Source organism: Hyla sarda, chromosome 7 (genome assembly GCF_029499605.1).
Source record: "Hyla sarda isolate aHylSar1 chromosome 7, aHylSar1.hap1, whole genome shotgun sequence".
Classification (NCBI taxonomy): Eukaryota; Metazoa; Chordata; class Amphibia; order Anura; family Hylidae; genus Hyla; species Hyla sarda.
In genome coordinates this window covers 152,676,936-152,693,900 of record NC_079195.1, presented here as the reverse complement: position 1 = coordinate 152,693,900, position 16,965 = coordinate 152,676,936, and the positions used below count along the sequence as shown (strand labels likewise).

At 47.5% G+C, this 16,965-nt stretch overlaps 1 long non-coding RNA gene across 1 annotated transcript in view; it reads left to right on the top strand.

Moving 5' to 3' along the window:
* LOC130281988 (uncharacterized) overlaps positions 1–16,203 on the top strand; it is a 31,186-nt gene extending 14,983 nt beyond the window's left edge. Inside the window, exons 2-3 of the long non-coding RNA XR_008846190.1 lie at positions 12,442–12,526; positions 15,950–16,203. This is a non-coding gene — a long non-coding RNA (uncharacterized LOC130281988). The remainder of the gene's footprint in view (positions 1–12,441; positions 12,527–15,949) is intronic.
* Positions 16,204–16,965: the final 762 nt, after the last annotated feature.

The window sequence follows — 16,965 nt, the reverse complement described above, 5'->3', positions numbered from 1 at the left end:
TTACTGGTGGGGGTCTTTGTGCTGGAGCAGGCTGAGGTTTGTTCTCCAGCAGTCTCTTCCATTGAGGCTTGATAGTAAGCACCTCATCCGCCAGGGCTGCGGCTCTATCCAGGGAAGGTGGATTTCTCTCTCGGACCCACTCCCGTATCTCTGGGGGGCACTTGGCATAAAACTGTTCTTTCAGAATGAGTTGCAGAACATCCTCCTTGGACTCAGCCTTTTCTACTTCCAGCCATCGCTGACAGGCATAGGACAGCTTATGGGCATACATCCTAAAGGAACCTCCGGTAGCGGCTGGGAGATCCCGGAATTGGATGTGGTATGATTCTGGGGTGATGGCATAAAAATCCAAGATCGTTTGTTTGTTGATGTCATAATTGTGATTCGACTGCCTATCAAGGGTCCTATAAGCTTCAGCAGCCCCCCCCCCCCTTCCAGGAGCTGTGCCAGTACCCAAACACAGTCCGAGCAGGACACCAACAGCAAACTGCACTGCAGCTCAAAGTCCTTAAAGAAGCCCTCCACATCACCGGAGGCCTCATTAAACTTCTTAAAGTCCTTCCGTGAAATTCGTCTAGGTTCCTGCCTGCTCATGTTGGTATGGCATTCCCTTGCCTCCCGTGCCTCTTGCCTCCTGGATGCCCGGTCTAAAGCTTTCCTCCGGTCATCCATGGTGGGTTCTGCGCCCAATACAGCCATCTCCTCTTCATACCACGTCACCCATTGACTTTCAGTGGTGGGGGGCCCAGGTTCTGGGGTTTGCCTAGGGAATACCTGGGAGGAGGTGGTCTGGCTCGCATCCTCCAGGGCTATAATTAATTTTTCCTTAGAAAGTCCTTTGTATTCCAGGCCCAATTCTCGAGCCTTCTCCTGTAGACTGCATGTGGTCCAGTTCCTGAACTCATGCCCTGCACTGTTCTCCATGGTGCTGTGCTCTTTTGATCCCACTGTTGCCACCAGTTGTGACGGGGTTCAACACGTAAGGATTGTCACACAATCAACAGAGCGAGAGATGGGAGAACAGCACCAGGTTTATTATCAGAGATCACAAAACACAATCCAAAAGATGAAGGCGTCTGGGCAACAGAAGGGCACAGTCACTGGGCAAACAATGGGCAACAAAAGGGACTAACCACAGATCCCGGGATTCCGCTCCAGGTCCAATGCTCCAATGTATTGTCCGCAGTCCACAGATAACAGCTCCATGTCTAGTGGTACCTCAAGTCCCCTGGGAGGTCCGGTCCTCAAATCCGCTCCTCAGTTCACAGGGGTCCACAGATAAGTCCAACACGATTCCTTGTTCCAGAGGGCGACCTCTGCCTCAGCTCCTCTATCCCAGCAATCCTCCAGATTCTGGGGCACAATCTCCAGGGCAGGTTGTACTGGGAGCAACTCTCACCCCAGAGATCAACACAGCAACTCCATCAGATGACTCCTCAGCTATTGGGGTACTACAGGTCCCAGCAGGCTCTGTACTAGCATCAGCTCCTGTCTCTGGGACATCACACACTACTCTCAGAGTCCCCCACCCAGCTCTTCTTATCTACCCAGATTCCTGTAGGGGGGAGGGAAGGCCTCTCCAGCGTCTCCAAGGCTTCTGCCCCAGACCTGAGGTGGGCACCAGGAATAATTTGCATTCCTTTGGTCAATATCCCCCCATCTTCCTGTGTCCATCCAGCCCCACCCAGACCAGACATACACAACAGGGTCAATCCACATTCCTCTGCTCAGCATCTTCCTGTGTCCATCTTATGTCCAGTTATATTCACCCTGACACCTGTGCCACAAGTGCATCTGTTTTTCTTGGGCTTTTTCCAGGTTCTTTTGAACATGCGCCCAAACTGTGCATAGTTTGTTTATTGAGTTATCCACCTCTGGATTGTTACTAGAAGGTCCTAGAAAAGAGGTCAACCAAAGGATTGAACCCATACACACAAAAGAATGGTGACATATTCGGCCAGTGCCAAGTATAAAACCCACTCATCTTGCTTGTCAGTAACATAACTCCGAAGATATGGCTCAATACTCTGTTTCATTCTTTCTGTTAGGCCGTGAGACTAAGGGTAAAATGCGGAAGAAAATGACAAATCAACCCCCAGTCTTTTACAAAATGCCTGCCAGAATTTGGACACATATTGTACCCCTCTATCAGAAACATCATTAATAGATAACCCATGGTAATGGACAAAGTGTCTGACAAAAACGTCTGCTAACACTTGAGCAGAGGGAAGTTTCTGGAGTGGTACCAAATGGCATTGTTTGCTGAATCTGTCCACTATTACCTACAGAATAGTTTTACCCTCGGAATTGGGTCAATCCACCATGAAATCCATGGAAATATGGGTCCAAGGTTTCTCTTGGATAAGAAGTGGACATAATTCAAAAGCAGGGAGTGATCGGGGAGACTTTGCCTGGGCACAAGTCCCACAAGCAGACACTAAGGCCTTAAAATCTCTACTGAGAGTAGGCCACCAAATAAATCCTTTTAATTAATTCATTTGTGCCTAGGATACCTGGGTGACCTGCAAAGGGAGAACTATGGCCCTCTTCAATTACACAGAGGCAAAATTGCCTAGGCAGAAAGATGTTGTCCCTAGGAGCAACAGTTGTCCGGGCATGCTGGGAGTTGTAGTTTTGCAACATCTGGAGTGCCACAGTTTGGACACCACTGACGTTTTCTTAGAGGGCCACAGTTTGGACACCAGGGGTATTCTTGCTCTACATCAGTGGTGTCCAAACTGTGGCTGTTACGCCGAGCGCTCCGGGTCCCCGCTCCTCCCCGGAGCGCTCGCTACACTCTCCTCACTGCAGCGCTCCGGTCAGATCCACTGACCCGGGGCGCTGCGATACCGCCTCCAGCCGGGTTGCGATTCGCGATGCGGGTAGCGCCCGCTCGCGATGCGCACCCCGGCTCCCGTACCTGACTCGCTCTCCGTCAGTCCTGTCCCGGCGCGCGCGGCCCCGCTCCCTAGGGCGCGCGCGCGCCGGGTCTTTGCGATTTAAAGGGCCACTGCGCCGCTGATTGGCGCAGTGGTTCCAATTAGTGTTATCACCTGTGCACTTCCCTATATCACCTCACTTCCCCTGCACTTCCTTGCTGGATCTTGTTGCCATCGTGCCAGTGAAAGCGTTTCCTTGTGTGTTCCTAGCCTGTGTTCCAGACCTCCTGCCGTTGCCCCTGACTACGATCCTTGCTGCCTGCCCCGACCTTCTGCTACGTCCGACCTTGCTTCTGTCTACTCCCTTGTACCGCGCCTATCTTCAGCAGCCAGAGAGGTTGAGCCGTTGCTAGTGGATACGACCTGGTCACTACCGCCGCAGCAAGACCATCCCGCTTTGCGGCGGGCTCTGGTGAAAACCAGTAGTGACTTAGAACCGATCCACTAGCACGGTCCACGCCAATCCCTCTCTGGCACAGAGGATCCACTACCTGCCAGCCGGCATCGTGACAGTAGATCCGGCCATGGATCCCGCTGAAGTTCCTCTGCCAGTTGTCGCTGACCTCACCACGGTGGTCGCCCAGCAGTCACAACAGATAGCGCAACAAGGCCAACAGCTGTCTCAACTGACCGTTATGCTACAGCAGTTACTACCACAGCTTCAGCAATCATCTCCTCCGCCAGCTCCTGCACCTCCTCCGCAGCGAGTGGCCGCTTCTGGTCTACGACTATCCTTGCCGGATAAATTTGATGGGGACTCTAAGTTTTGCCGTGGCTTTCTTTCCCAATGTTCCCTGCACTTGGAGATGATGTCGGACCAGTTTCCCACTGAAAGGTCTAAGGTGGCTTTCGTAGTCAGCCTTCTGTCTGGAAAAGCCCTGTCTTGGGCCACACCGCTCTGGGACCGCAATGACCTCGTCACTGCCTCTGTACACTCCTTCTTCTCGGAAATTCGAAGTGTCTTTGAGGAACCTGCCCGAGCCTCTTCTGCTGAGACTGCCCTGTTGAACCTGGTCCAGGGTAATTCTTCCGTTGGCGAGTATGCCGTACAATTCCGTACTCTTGCTTCAGAATTATCCTGGAATAATGAGGCCCTCTGCGCGACCTTTAAAAAAGGCCTATCCAGCAACATTAAAGATGTTCTGGTCGCACGAGAAATCCCTGCTAATCTACATGAACTCATTCACCTAGCCACTCGCATTGACATGCGTTTTTCCGAAAGGCGTCAGGAGCTCCGCCAGGATATGGACTCTGTTCGCACGAGGCGTTTCTTCTCCCCGGCTCCTCTCTCCTCTGGTCCCCTGCAATCTGTTCCTGTGCCTCCCGCCGTGGAGGCTATGCAGGTCGACCGGTCTCGCCTGACACCTCAAGAGAGGACACGACGCCGCATGGAGAATCTCTGCCTGTACTGTGCTAGTACCGAACACTTCCTGAAGGATTGTCCTATCCGTCCTCCCCGCCTGGAAAGACGTACGCTGACTCCGCACAAAGGTGAGACAGTCCTTGATGTCTACTCTGCTTCTCCACGTCTTACTGTGCCTGTGCGGATGTCTGCCTCTGCCTTCTCCTTCTCTGCTGTGGCCTTCTTGGACTCCGGATCTGCAGGAAATTTTATTTTGGCCTCTCTCGTCAACAGGTTCAACATCCCGGTGACCAGTCTCGCCAGACCCCTCTACATCAATTGTGTAAACAATGAAAGATTGGACTGTACCATACGTTTCCGCACGGAGCCCCTTCTAATGTGCATCGGACCTCATCACGAGAGGATTGAACTTTTGGTCCTCCCCAATTGCACTTCTGAAATTCTCCTTGGACTTCCCTGGCTTCAACTTCATTCCCCAACCCTGGATTGGCCCACTGGGGAGATCAAGAGTTGGGGGCCCTCTTGTTCCAAGGACTGCCTAAAACCGGTTCCCAGTAACCCTTGCCGTGACTCTGTGGTTCCTCCTGTAACCGGTCTCCCTAAGGCCTATATGGACTTTGCGGATGTTTTTTGCAAAAAACAAGCTGAGACTCTACCTCCTCACAGGCCTTATGATTGTCCTATCGACCTCCTCCCGGGCACTACTCCACCCCGGGGCAGAATTTATCCTCTGTCCGCCCCAGAGACTCTTGCCATGTCTGAATACGTCCAGGAAAATTTAAAAAAGGGCTTTATCCGTAAATCCTCCTCTCCTGCCGGAGCCGGATTTTTCTTTGTGTCCAAAAAAGATGGCTCTCTACGTCCTTGCATTGACTACCGCGGTCTTAATAAAATCACGGTTAAGAACCGCTACCCCCTACCCCTCATCTCTGAACTCTTTGATCGCCTCCAAGGTGCCCACATCTTTACCAAACTGGACTTAAGAGGTGCTTATAATCTCATCCGCATCAGAGAGGGGGATGAATGGAAAACGGCATTTAACACCAGAGATGGACACTTTGAGTATCTGGTCATGCCCTTTGGCCTGTGCAACGCCCCTGCCGTCTTCCAAGACTTTGTTAATGAAATTTTTCGTGATCTCTTATACTCCTGTGTTGTTGTATATCTGGACGATATCCTGATTTTTTCTGCCAATCTAGAAGAACACCGCCAGCATGTCCGTATGGTTCTTCAGAGACTTCGTGACAATCAACTCTATGCCAAAATAGAGAAATGTCTGTTTGAATGCCAATCTCTTCCTTTCCTAGGATACTTGGTCTCTGGCCAGGGACTACAAATGGATCCAGACAAACTCTCTGCCGTCTTAGATTGGCCACGCCCCTCCGGACTCCGTGCTATCCAACGTTTTTTGGGGTTCGCCAATTATTACAGGCAATTTATTCCACATTTTTCTACCGTTGTGGCTCCTATCGTGGCTTTAACCAAAAAAAATGCCGATCCCAAGTCTTGGCCTCCTCAAGTGGAAGACACCTTTAAACGGCTCAAGTCTGCCTTTTCTTCGGCTCCCGTGCTCTCCAGACCTGACCCATCTAAACCCTTCCTATTGGAGGTTGATGCCTCCTCTGTGGGAGCTGGAGCTGTCCTTCTACAAAAAAATTCTTCCGGGCATGCTGTTACTTGTGGTTTTTTTTCTAGGACCTTCTCTCCGGCGGAGAGGAACTACTCCATCGGGGATCGAGAGCTTCTAGCCATTAAATTAGCACTTGAGGAATGGAGGCATCTGCTGGAGGGGTCAAGATTTCCAGTTATTATTTACACCGATCACAAGAACCTCTCCTACCTCCAGTCTGCCCAACGGCTGAATCCTCGCCAGGCCAGGTGGTCTCTGTTCTTTGCCCGATTTAATTTTGAAATTCACTTTCGGCCTGCCGATAAGAACATTAGGGCCGATGCTCTCTCTCGTTCCTCGGATGCTTCTGAACTTGAACTCTCTCCGCAACACATCATTCCTCCTGACTGCCTGATTTCCACTTCTCCAGCCTCCATCAGGCAAACTCCTCCAGGAAAGACCTTTGTTTCTCCACGCCAACGCCTCGGAATCCTCAAATGGGGTCACTCCTCCCATCTCGCAGGTCATGCGGGCATCAAGAAATCTGTGCAACTCATCTCTCGCTTCTATTGGTGGCCGACTCTGGAGACGGATGTTGTGGACTTTGTGCGAGCCTGCACTATCTGTGCCCGGGATAAGACTCCTCGCCAGAAGCCCGCTGGTTTTCTTCATCCTCTGCCTGTCCCCGAACAGCCTTGGTCTCTGATTGGTATGGATTTTATTACTGACTTACCCCCTTCCCGTGGCAACACTGTTATTTGGGTGGTCGTTGATCGATTCTCCAAAATGGCACATTTCATCCCTCTTCCTGGTCTTCCTTCAGCGCCTCAGTTGGCTAAACAATTTTTTGTACACATTTTTCGTCTTCACGGGTTGCCCACGCAGATCGTCTCGGATAGAGGCGTCCAATTCGTGTCTAAATTCTGGAGGGCTCTCTGTAAACAACTCAAGATTAAATTAAATTTTTCTTCTGCATATCATCCTCAATCCAATGGACAAGTAGAAAGAATTAACCAGGTCTTGGGTGATTATTTACGACATTTTGTTTCCTCCCGCCAGGATGACTGGGCAGATCTTCTACCATGGGCCGAATTCTCGTATAACTTCAGAGTCTCTGAATCTTCCTCCAAATCCCCATTTTTCGTGGTGTACGGCCGTCACCCTCTTCCCCCCCTCCCTACCCCCTTGCCCTCTGGTCTGCCTGCTGTGGATGAAATTTCTCGTGATCTTTCCATCATATGGAGAGAGACCCAAAATTCTCTCTTACAGGCTTCATCACGCATGAAGAAGTTCGCGGATAAGAAAAGAAGAGCTCCTCCCATTTTTTCCCCTGGAGACAAGGTATGGCTCTCCGCTAAATATGTCCGCTTCCGTGTCCCTAGCTATAAGTTGGGACCACGCTATCTTGGTCCTTTCAAAATTTTGTGCCAGATTAATCCTGTCTCTTACAAACTTCTTCTTCCTCCTTCTCTTCGTATTCCTAATGCCTTTCACGTTTCTCTTCTTAAACCACTTATCATTAACCGTTTCTCTCCCAAATCTGTTCCTCCCACTCCTGTTTCCGGCTCCTCGGACATCTTCTCCGTCAAAGAGATTCTGGCATCCAAAAAGGTCAGAGGGAAAACCTTTTTTTTAGTGGATTGGGAGGGTTGTGGTCCAGAAGAGAGATCCTGGGAACCTGAGGACAATATCCTAGACAAAAGTCTGCTCCTCAGGTTCTCAGGCTCTAAGAAGAGGGGGAGACCCAAGGGGGGGGGGGGTACTGTTACGCCGAGCGCTCCGGGTCCCCGCTCCTCCCCGGAGCGCTCGCTACACTCTCCTCACTGCAGCGCTCCGGTCAGATCCACTGACCCGGGGCGCTGCGATACCGCCTCCAGCCGGGTTGCGATTCGCGATGCGGGTAGCGCCCGCTCGCGATGCGCACCCCGGCTCCCGTACCTGACTCGCTCTCCGTCAGTCCTGTCCCGGCGCGCGCGGCCCCGCTCCCTAGGGCGCGCGCGCGCCGGGTCTTTGCGATTTAAAGGGCCACTGCACCGCTGATTGGCGCAGTGGTTCCAATTAGTGTTATCACCTGTGCACTTCCCTATATCACCTCACTTCCCCTGCACTTCCTTGCCGGATCTTGTTGCCATCGTGCCAGTGAAAGCGTTTCCTTGTGTGTTCCTAGCCTGTGTTCCAGACCTCCTGCCGTTGCCCCTGACTACGATCCTTGCTGCCTGCCCCGACCTTCTGCTACGTCCGACCTTGCTTCTGTCTACTCCCTTGTACCGCGCCTATCTTCAGCAGCCAGAGAGGTTGAGCCGTTGCTAGTGGATACGACCTGGTCACTACCGCCGCAGCAAGACCATCCCGCTTTGCGGCGGGCTCTGGTGAAAACCAGTAGTGACTTAGAACCGATCCACTAGCACGGTCCACGCCAATCCCTCTCTGGCACAGAGGATCCACTACCTGCCAGCCGGCATCGTGACAGTGGCCTTTCAGATGTTGCAAAACTACAACTCTCAGCATGCCCAGACAGCTTTTAGCTGTCTGGGCATGCTAGGAGTTGTAGTTTTAGTTACATAGTTACATAGTTAGTATGGTTGAAAAAAGACCTATGTCCATCAAGTCCAACCAGGGTATTGAAGGGAAGGGTGTAAGGGGATAAGGGGAAGGGATTTAGTTTTATAATTCTGCATAAGCATTAATATTATTTTGTTCCAGGAATGTATCTAACCCTGTTTTAAAGCTGTTAATTGTTCCTGCTGTGACCAGTTCCTGAGGTAGACTGTTCCATAAATTCACAGTCCTTATGGTAAAGAAGGCGTGTCGCCCCTTTAGACTAAACCTTTTCTTCTCCAGATGGAGGGAGTGCCCCGTCGTCCTTTGGGGGGGTTTAACCTAGAAAAGTTTTTCTCCATATTTTTTGTATGGGCCATTTATATACTTATATACGTTTATCATATCCCCCCTTAAACGTCTCTTCTCAAGGCTAAACAATTGTAACTCCTTTAATCGCTCCTCATAGCTAAGATGTTCCATGCCCCATATTAGTTTAGTAGCACATCTCTGCACCCTATCCAGCTCCGCAGTGTCCCTTTTATGAACAGGCGACCAAAACTGAACAGCATATTCCAGGTGAGGCCGTACCAATGCTTTATAAAGGGGGAGTATTATGTCCCTGTCCCTTGAGTCCATGCCTCTTTTTATACATGACAATATCCTGCTGGCTTTGGAAGCAGCAGCCTGACATTGCATGCTATTCTAAAGTCTGTGATCCACAAGTACACCCAGATCCTTCTCTACCAGTGACTCTGCCAGTTTAATCCCCCCTAAGACATACGATGCATGCAGGTTATTAGTACCCAGATGCATAACTTTACATTTATCCACATTGAACCTCATTTGCCAAGTGGATGCCCAGACACTTAGTCTATCCAAGTCATCTTGTAACCTATACACATCCTCTATAGACTGTACCATGCTACAAAGCTTGGTGTCATCTGCAAAGATAGAAACAGAGCTGTTAATACCATCCTCTATATCATTGATAAATAAATTAAACAACAGCGGGCCCAGTACAGAACCTTGGGGTACACCACTAATAACCAGGGACCAATCAGAGTGCGAATCATTGACCACCACTCTCTGGGTACGATCCATGAGCCAGTGTTCAATCCAGTTAAAAACTAAAGTTTCCAAACCCAAAGACCTTAACTTACCTGTCAGACGACTATGAGGGACAGTATCAAATGCTTTAGCAAAATCCAGAAACACTATATCCACAGCCATTCCTCTGTCAAGGCTTCTACTCACCTCTTCATAAAAGCAAATTAGATTGGTTTGACAACTTCTATCCTTAGTAAACCCATGCTGGCTATCACTTATAATACAATTATCCCTTATGTATTCCTGTATGTAATCCCTTATAAGTCCTTCAAACAATTTACCCACAATGCACGTTAAACTTACCGGTCTATAATTGCCTGGCGAAGACCTAGAGCCCTTCTTGAAGATTGGCACCACATTCGCCTTGCGCCAGTCCCATGGCACAATACCAGACACCAGAGAATCTCTAAATATCGTGAACAAGGGTACAGATATTACTGAACTTACCTCTCTAAGAACTCTTGGGTGTAGTCCATCCGGCCCTGGAGATTTGCTTACATTTACTTTACTTAACTTACCTTGTACCACCTCTACATTAAGCCAGTTCAGTACATTACATGATGTGTTGCCAGCACTGACCTGTCCAATGTCAGCTCCTTTTTCTATAGTATATACAGAACTAAAGAACCCATTCAGTAGCTCCGCCTTCTCTTGATCGCCCGTGATAACCTCCCCATTATCATTATTAAGGGGTCCTACATGCTCTGTCCTTGGTTTTTTTGTATTAATATAGCTAAAAAATATTTAGGATTAGTTTTGCATTCTTTGGCCACCTGTCTCTCATTTAGAATTTTGCTGTTTTTATTACATTTTTACAGATTTTATTAAGCTCCTTGTACTGTTTAAATGTTATAGCTGACCCATCAGATTTGAATTTTTTGAAGGCTATTTTTTTTGTTGTTTATTGCTCTTTTAACATCATTTGTCAGCCATGTAGGCAGGGCCGGATTAATGTAGGCGCGGATGGAGCTGCCGCTCCAGGCCCTTACATTAAAATAGGCCCAGTGGCCTGCACCGGTGACCCACCACCCGTTCTGCCGCCAACACCTAACGCCGACACCCCCCCCCCCCCGCTCCCCACTATCTTACAACACCCGGGCCGTCGTAACCACGGCCAGTCACACGCGCTGCGGCAGCTGTCAGTGAGAGCTAAGGTGACGTCATCCACTTCACGGCGGCGCCCGGAAGTCACGTCCCCACGGCTCCCACTGACACAAGGACTAACAGCAGCTGCCGCAGCGTGTCAGTCTGAGTCACCGGGTCCCGGAGAAAAAGGTGACAGCCCTTGGGGCCATTTATAATGTAAGGCACTGTGAGGGGCACAATTTAACATGTCAGGAGGGCAGCAACCGCATTATAGGTTGCAAGACATGGTTTATTATATATGAGGGGGACATTATATGTGGGGGCACATGACAGAACCACCCTGTCATGTGCCCAAATAATGCCCCCCTGTCATGTGCCCCTCATATATAATACCCCATGTCCTGTGCCCCTCACATATAATGCCCCCCTGACATGTGCCCCTCACATAATGCCCCCCTGACATGTGCCCTTCACATATAATGCCCCTGGCTGTCCTGCCCCCTCGAGGGCATTATATGTGAGGGGCACATGTCAGGGGGGCATAATATGTGAGGGGCACAGGACATGGGGTATTATATATGAGGGGCACATGACAGGGGGACATTATATGTGGGGGGCACATGACAGGACCCCCCCCATGTCATGTGTCCATATAATTCCCTCCTGTCATGTGCCCCTCATATATAATACCCCATGTCCTGTGCCCCTCATATATAATGCCCCTCATATATAATACCTCAGGGGGCATTATATTAGAGGGGCACAGGACAGGGGGCATTATAAGTCAGGGACATATGTCAGGGGGCATTATATGTGCATTATATGGGCACATGACGGGGGGGGGGGGGGCTGTCCTGTGCCCCTCACATATAATGCCCTATGCCCTGTGCCCCTCACATATAATGGCCCCTGGGGAGGCAGGACAGGTGGCATTATATGTGAGTGGAACATGACAGGGGCATTATATGCGAGGGGCACAGGACAGAGGGCATTATTATTATGTGGGGGAACATGATGGGTTATCATTATTATATGTGGGGGCACAGGATGGGGCATTATTACCATATATGAGGGGCACAGAGTGTTTTCCATTTCAGAGGTATGGGCCGGAATTTATCATTGTAGGTGTAAGAGAAGCATTTTTACACCTTTTTTGTGTGCTGGTAATGTGTAGGAGCACCAAATTTATTAAAAGGTAGCAGACCATTTGATAAATTTTGTGAAGGTCACATTTTCTAAAATTTCACTCTTCACATACACCCAAAAGCTAAGTCTGGGCTGGTGTAATTTTAGAGACTTTTCAGTGGTTTTGCGCATTTTTTGCGCCTTTTCACAAAAAGGTGCAGTTCATAAAACCCTTCCATATTATGTGTATTGCCAAAATCAGTGGATTACAACTCAAGCGCAAAAAAGGCACAAATAAACCCTGCTTGCGCCTTTTTTGCACCATTTTTAGACACAAAAAAACAGTCTAAAGACAATTATACATGTCGGCCATAGTGTATATTATAAGGAATTTTGGGGTAGTATGGTTTTTATGGGCCACATAATTACGGTATTGTATTCAGAGGGTGCATGGCAAGGTTATATTCAGAGAGCACAGTATGTGGTAGTATTATATTCGGAGGGTACAGTGTGTTGTAGTAATATATTCAGAGGTTACGGTGTGTGGCGGTCTTATATTCAGAGGATACAGTGTGTGGTAGTATCATATTCAGAGGGTACAGTGTGTGCCAGTATTATATTCAAAGGATATGGTGTTTGGCAGTATTATAATAATTATTGTTTTCATATAGAGGATCAGAATCCGCTGACATAGTGAGGAACCATCTGGGTATCAAGTTCTGCTGAGTGAACATTTAGCTGAAACAAATCCTGGCGGTATGTACCATCTGAATTAGATAAGAAAAGACTATAGAGAAGACGTCACCTGTAACAGATTTTATTGTGTATTCTCTTCACTATAGAGAAGACGTCACCTGTAGTAACAGATTTTATTGTGTATTCTCCTCACTATAGAGAAGACGTCACCTGTAGTCACTGATATCATTCTGTATTCTCCTCATTATGTCCTATCAGAGCTGGAGTCACTTGTAAGTTCTGCAGTAATGATGGGTGAAACAACAGCTCCTTGCATAACCTTACCACATACTTAAGGTCATACTGGGAGCTGTAGTTTTAAATGGTAAAAACTTTTTTAGCACTTTCCCATTCTGTGGCAATTGGTATATTTGATTATTATACTGGAAATAATTTTCTGCAACATGCTACAGCGCGGGCATCACAACATGCTACAGCGCGGGCATCACAACATGCTAAAAAAATCGGGGCCTATATCTCTTAATGTTATGCTTTTGCAAATATTCATCCAGTTGCTGTTTAAACGTCTTTACAGACTCTAATAAGATCATATCTGCAGGCAGAGGATTCCACATCCTTATTGTTCTTAGTGTAAAAAACCTTTTCCTTTGCCTTAGACAAAATCTCCTTTCTTCCAGTATAAAAGTTGCTGAGTTGCCCATAGCAACCAATCAGATCCCTTCTTTCATTTTTGAAAAGGCCTCTGGAAAATGAAAGAAGCGATCTGATTGGTTGCTATGGTGAACTCAGCAATTTTTCCTCTGGACACTAACATATATTCAGCTATCCTGGTAATTTAATGTGCATAAAACATGTGACAGATGCGCTTTATTTGTGTTAAGAAAAATTACTTTGTGTTGCATTTTCATTTTATATATTCCGATAAAAAGGCGCATCAAAATCTTCAGCACCAGAACCATGATGCTCTTAATCCGGCCCTGCATGTAGGATTTAGTTTTAATCATTTATATTTGTTCCCCTTTGGTATATATTTAGCTGTATAGTTATTTAGAGTTGATTTAAAGATGTCCCATTTACCTTCTGTATCAGTATTTGAGAACACCTCCCCCCAGTCTATGTCCTGTAGTGCAGCAGCCCAGGGAAGTTTGCCTTTTTAAAGTTATATGTTTTTGCCTTCCCCGCCTGTCTTGTTTTCTACATTTTAAGTCAAAAGTAACTATATTGTGGTTGCTATTACCAAGGTTTTCCCGCACAGTTACATTACCAACCAGCTCTGCATTGTTGGAAATGATCAGATCCAACAAGGCATCACTTCTTGTTGGGTCCTCCACAAACTGGCCCATAAAATTATCCTGCAATAAATTTAGGAATTGTCGCCCCTTTGTAGTTTTAGCCAGCCCCCGACCCCAATCTATATCTGGATAGTTAAAATCTCCCATTATTACCACTGTACCTGCCCGGGCGGCCCTCTCTATTTGTTTATGAAGCCGACCTTCTATCTCTTCAGTGATATTAGGGGGTCTGTAGATTACACCAAATATAATTTTTTCAATATTTCCCTCCTTTTGTAATTCTACCCACAGTGATTCCACATCCTCAGAATCATCACACACTATGGCATCGTTCACACTGACTTTCATACCACTTCTTACATACAGACAGACTCCACCACCTTTTCTGTTCATTCTATCCTTGCGAAACAATGTAAACCCTGCAGATTGACAGCCCAGTCATGCGAGGAGTCCAGCCATGTCTCAGTGACCCCAACTATATCAATATGTTCCTCCAGTATCAAGGCCTCAAGCTCCCCCATTTTATTTGCTAGGCTTCTGGCATTTGTGAACATACACTTTACATTTCCATTAAGTTTTACACATATAGTCTCACTAATGGGATTTTCTGAGTTATTGGGGCTAATGTTATTATTTGAGTTATAAGGGCTAATTGTACTATTTAAGTTATTGGGGCTAATGGGATTTTTTGCGTTATTGGATCTAACGTTATTATTTAAGTTATTGGGGCTAATGGGATTTTTTGAGTTAATGGGGCTTATTTTAGTTATTGAGTTATTGGGGCTAATGGAATTTTTTTTATTATTGGGGTTACAATTTTTCGGGCTACATTTATTTTTACGGCTGGTTTGTAACCCATGGATCTCCTTATCCACTGCTCTTAACCTCCCCCCACAGGACTCCTCTCCCCCCTCCATTATGTCCTGACCCCTCTCTAACCTATCCATCCCACTGTCTGCTTTATTTGCTTTATTATCCTGCCCCCACTCACCTAGTTTAAATACTCAGCCACCCCTTCCAGGATTCTCTCCCCCAGCACAGCAGACCCCCTTCCATTCAGGTGCAAATTATCCGTAGAATAGAGTTTGTACCCCAATGAAAAGTCAGCCCAGTGCTCTAAAAACCCAAACCCTTCCCCCTCACACCACGACTTAAGCCATGCATTTAACTCCCTAAGCTCCCGCTGTCTTTCCTGCGATGCGCATGGCACAGGAAGTATTCCAGAGAACACAACCTTAGAGGTCCTTCCCTTCAGCTTGGCACCTAGTTCCTTGTAATTATTCTTCAAGGACCTCCACCTACCATGTATTCTGTCGTTGGTTTCCACATGGACCACGACAGCTGGGTCATCCCCAGCCCCCCCTAGTAATTTGTCCACCCTTTCCACCACATGCCGAACCCTGGCACCAGGGAGACAGCAAACCATTCGGTTGAGGTGGTCTTGGCGACAAATTATTCTATCCGTCTTCCTGATTATAGAATCCCCTACCACAACTAACTGTCTTTGCCTACCTGCGTTACCATCCCCCACACTACTAGTTGAGCTGTTCCCCCGGCTGTTAGGGAGACCAGTATCCACTAGGGTTGCCATATCTGATACTGAGGCCCTCGCATCATCGCCCAACTTGGCAATTTTACTTGGGAGATCAGAAGCAGAAGTGACCTTCCTTTTCCTTGCCCCCTTTCCAGTCCCTCTAACTACATTAACCCAGCTCCCTACTTGGGCTTCCTGGCTAGTTTCTCCAACCTCCATTTGTACCACACTAACTGCTTGCTCTGGAAGATTGTCAATCGCCCTCAATGTTGCATTTTGCTCCTCTAGATCTCTAATACGAGCTTCCAGGTGGGCAACATGCTCACATTTGTCACAGCGGTATTCACCCTGAAGCTGCTGCTCCAGAGATGTATACATGTGGCACAATGTGCACTGAAGAAAACCTTCAATCCTGCTGTCCATATCCTTGGTGACAAACAGCTGTTATTAACTATTAAGAAAAACTACTTTTATCAAGGGAGTGTAATACTTACAGTTACAGTGGGTCCTGCTTACAACTCCTGCTTTTTAAACTTCTGCTTATAAAACTTCTCAAATGTAACACTTAATAATACAACACTTTAGAATACAGACCCAGCTTCAGTGAGATTCATACTTTTGATAACCAATATTTTGGCCCCTTCCTTTGGTGTGCAGATTCCAGCATGACCAGCCAACAGAGAAGAATAACCCCATTTCAAGATCCGGAGTTTCAAACGAGAAGAAACATAAGTCTTCCCAGGGGGCAGATGCTGAAGACTTGCTGGTGCTGCAGAAATAAGACTGTGATAGCTTGGGGATGTAGGGTATGGGGAGTGTGGCTGTGCGGTAATTAAAGGGTGCTTGTTAACCCTTGCTATTCGTGACGCCAGGGTGTGGGCTCCTCAGTAATGCTTGTCCTACCGCCACCCTTCCCAAGAGCAATAGGGAGGTAGATAATAATAGAATGTCCACAACCGGAGAGTTTTCTGAAACAGGTATAACTTTTACTGAAGGATTTCTGCAAGGTTCATAAACTGAACAGTCTCTATGCATACAACTGCCTTCTTTGGAGATTGACAAAGGTTGGGAATTTAGCAATTTAGAGTCTTTAAGTTATTATGTGCTGTTCCACTGGATTTAGGGGATTTAGTTGCGGTCCAGTAGTCACGCTAGCTTTAGTTGGGGTAGTTAAGAACTCACGGTTTTAAGTTCAGCTGAGGCCGGTAGGTTTTGAGGCCTAGCGTGTCTTTGCAAGTTGCACAGATCCGTCCTGCTAGTCGGGCATCCACGAGAGCAGCAACCCAAGAGAGCGATAATTGGCTACAGCTCCCTTATATGGGCAGGGGCTGGACTAGTGCTAATTGGTCCGTACTGATGTCAATCACCATTACAAAGATTTGTGGGTAACACGTGACCCAAGGACCTCCTAAGGTCCTCCAACATACCATAGAGGAGATTCAACATGGTCACATGACCGAAGGTCCTGCGATGCCAAACAAGGTAAGTACTATACATTATATTAGATATATATTATTATTATTATTATTATTAAATATATACATGTATTAACATTAGAGAATTAGAATTGAGGAGAGGCGATTTGGGGCTGCCCCACCTAAGGGACCCTACCTGAGCATAGTTACTCTGACTTTGGGGACCTCTACACTAGGTACGGTATGCAATACGGTACC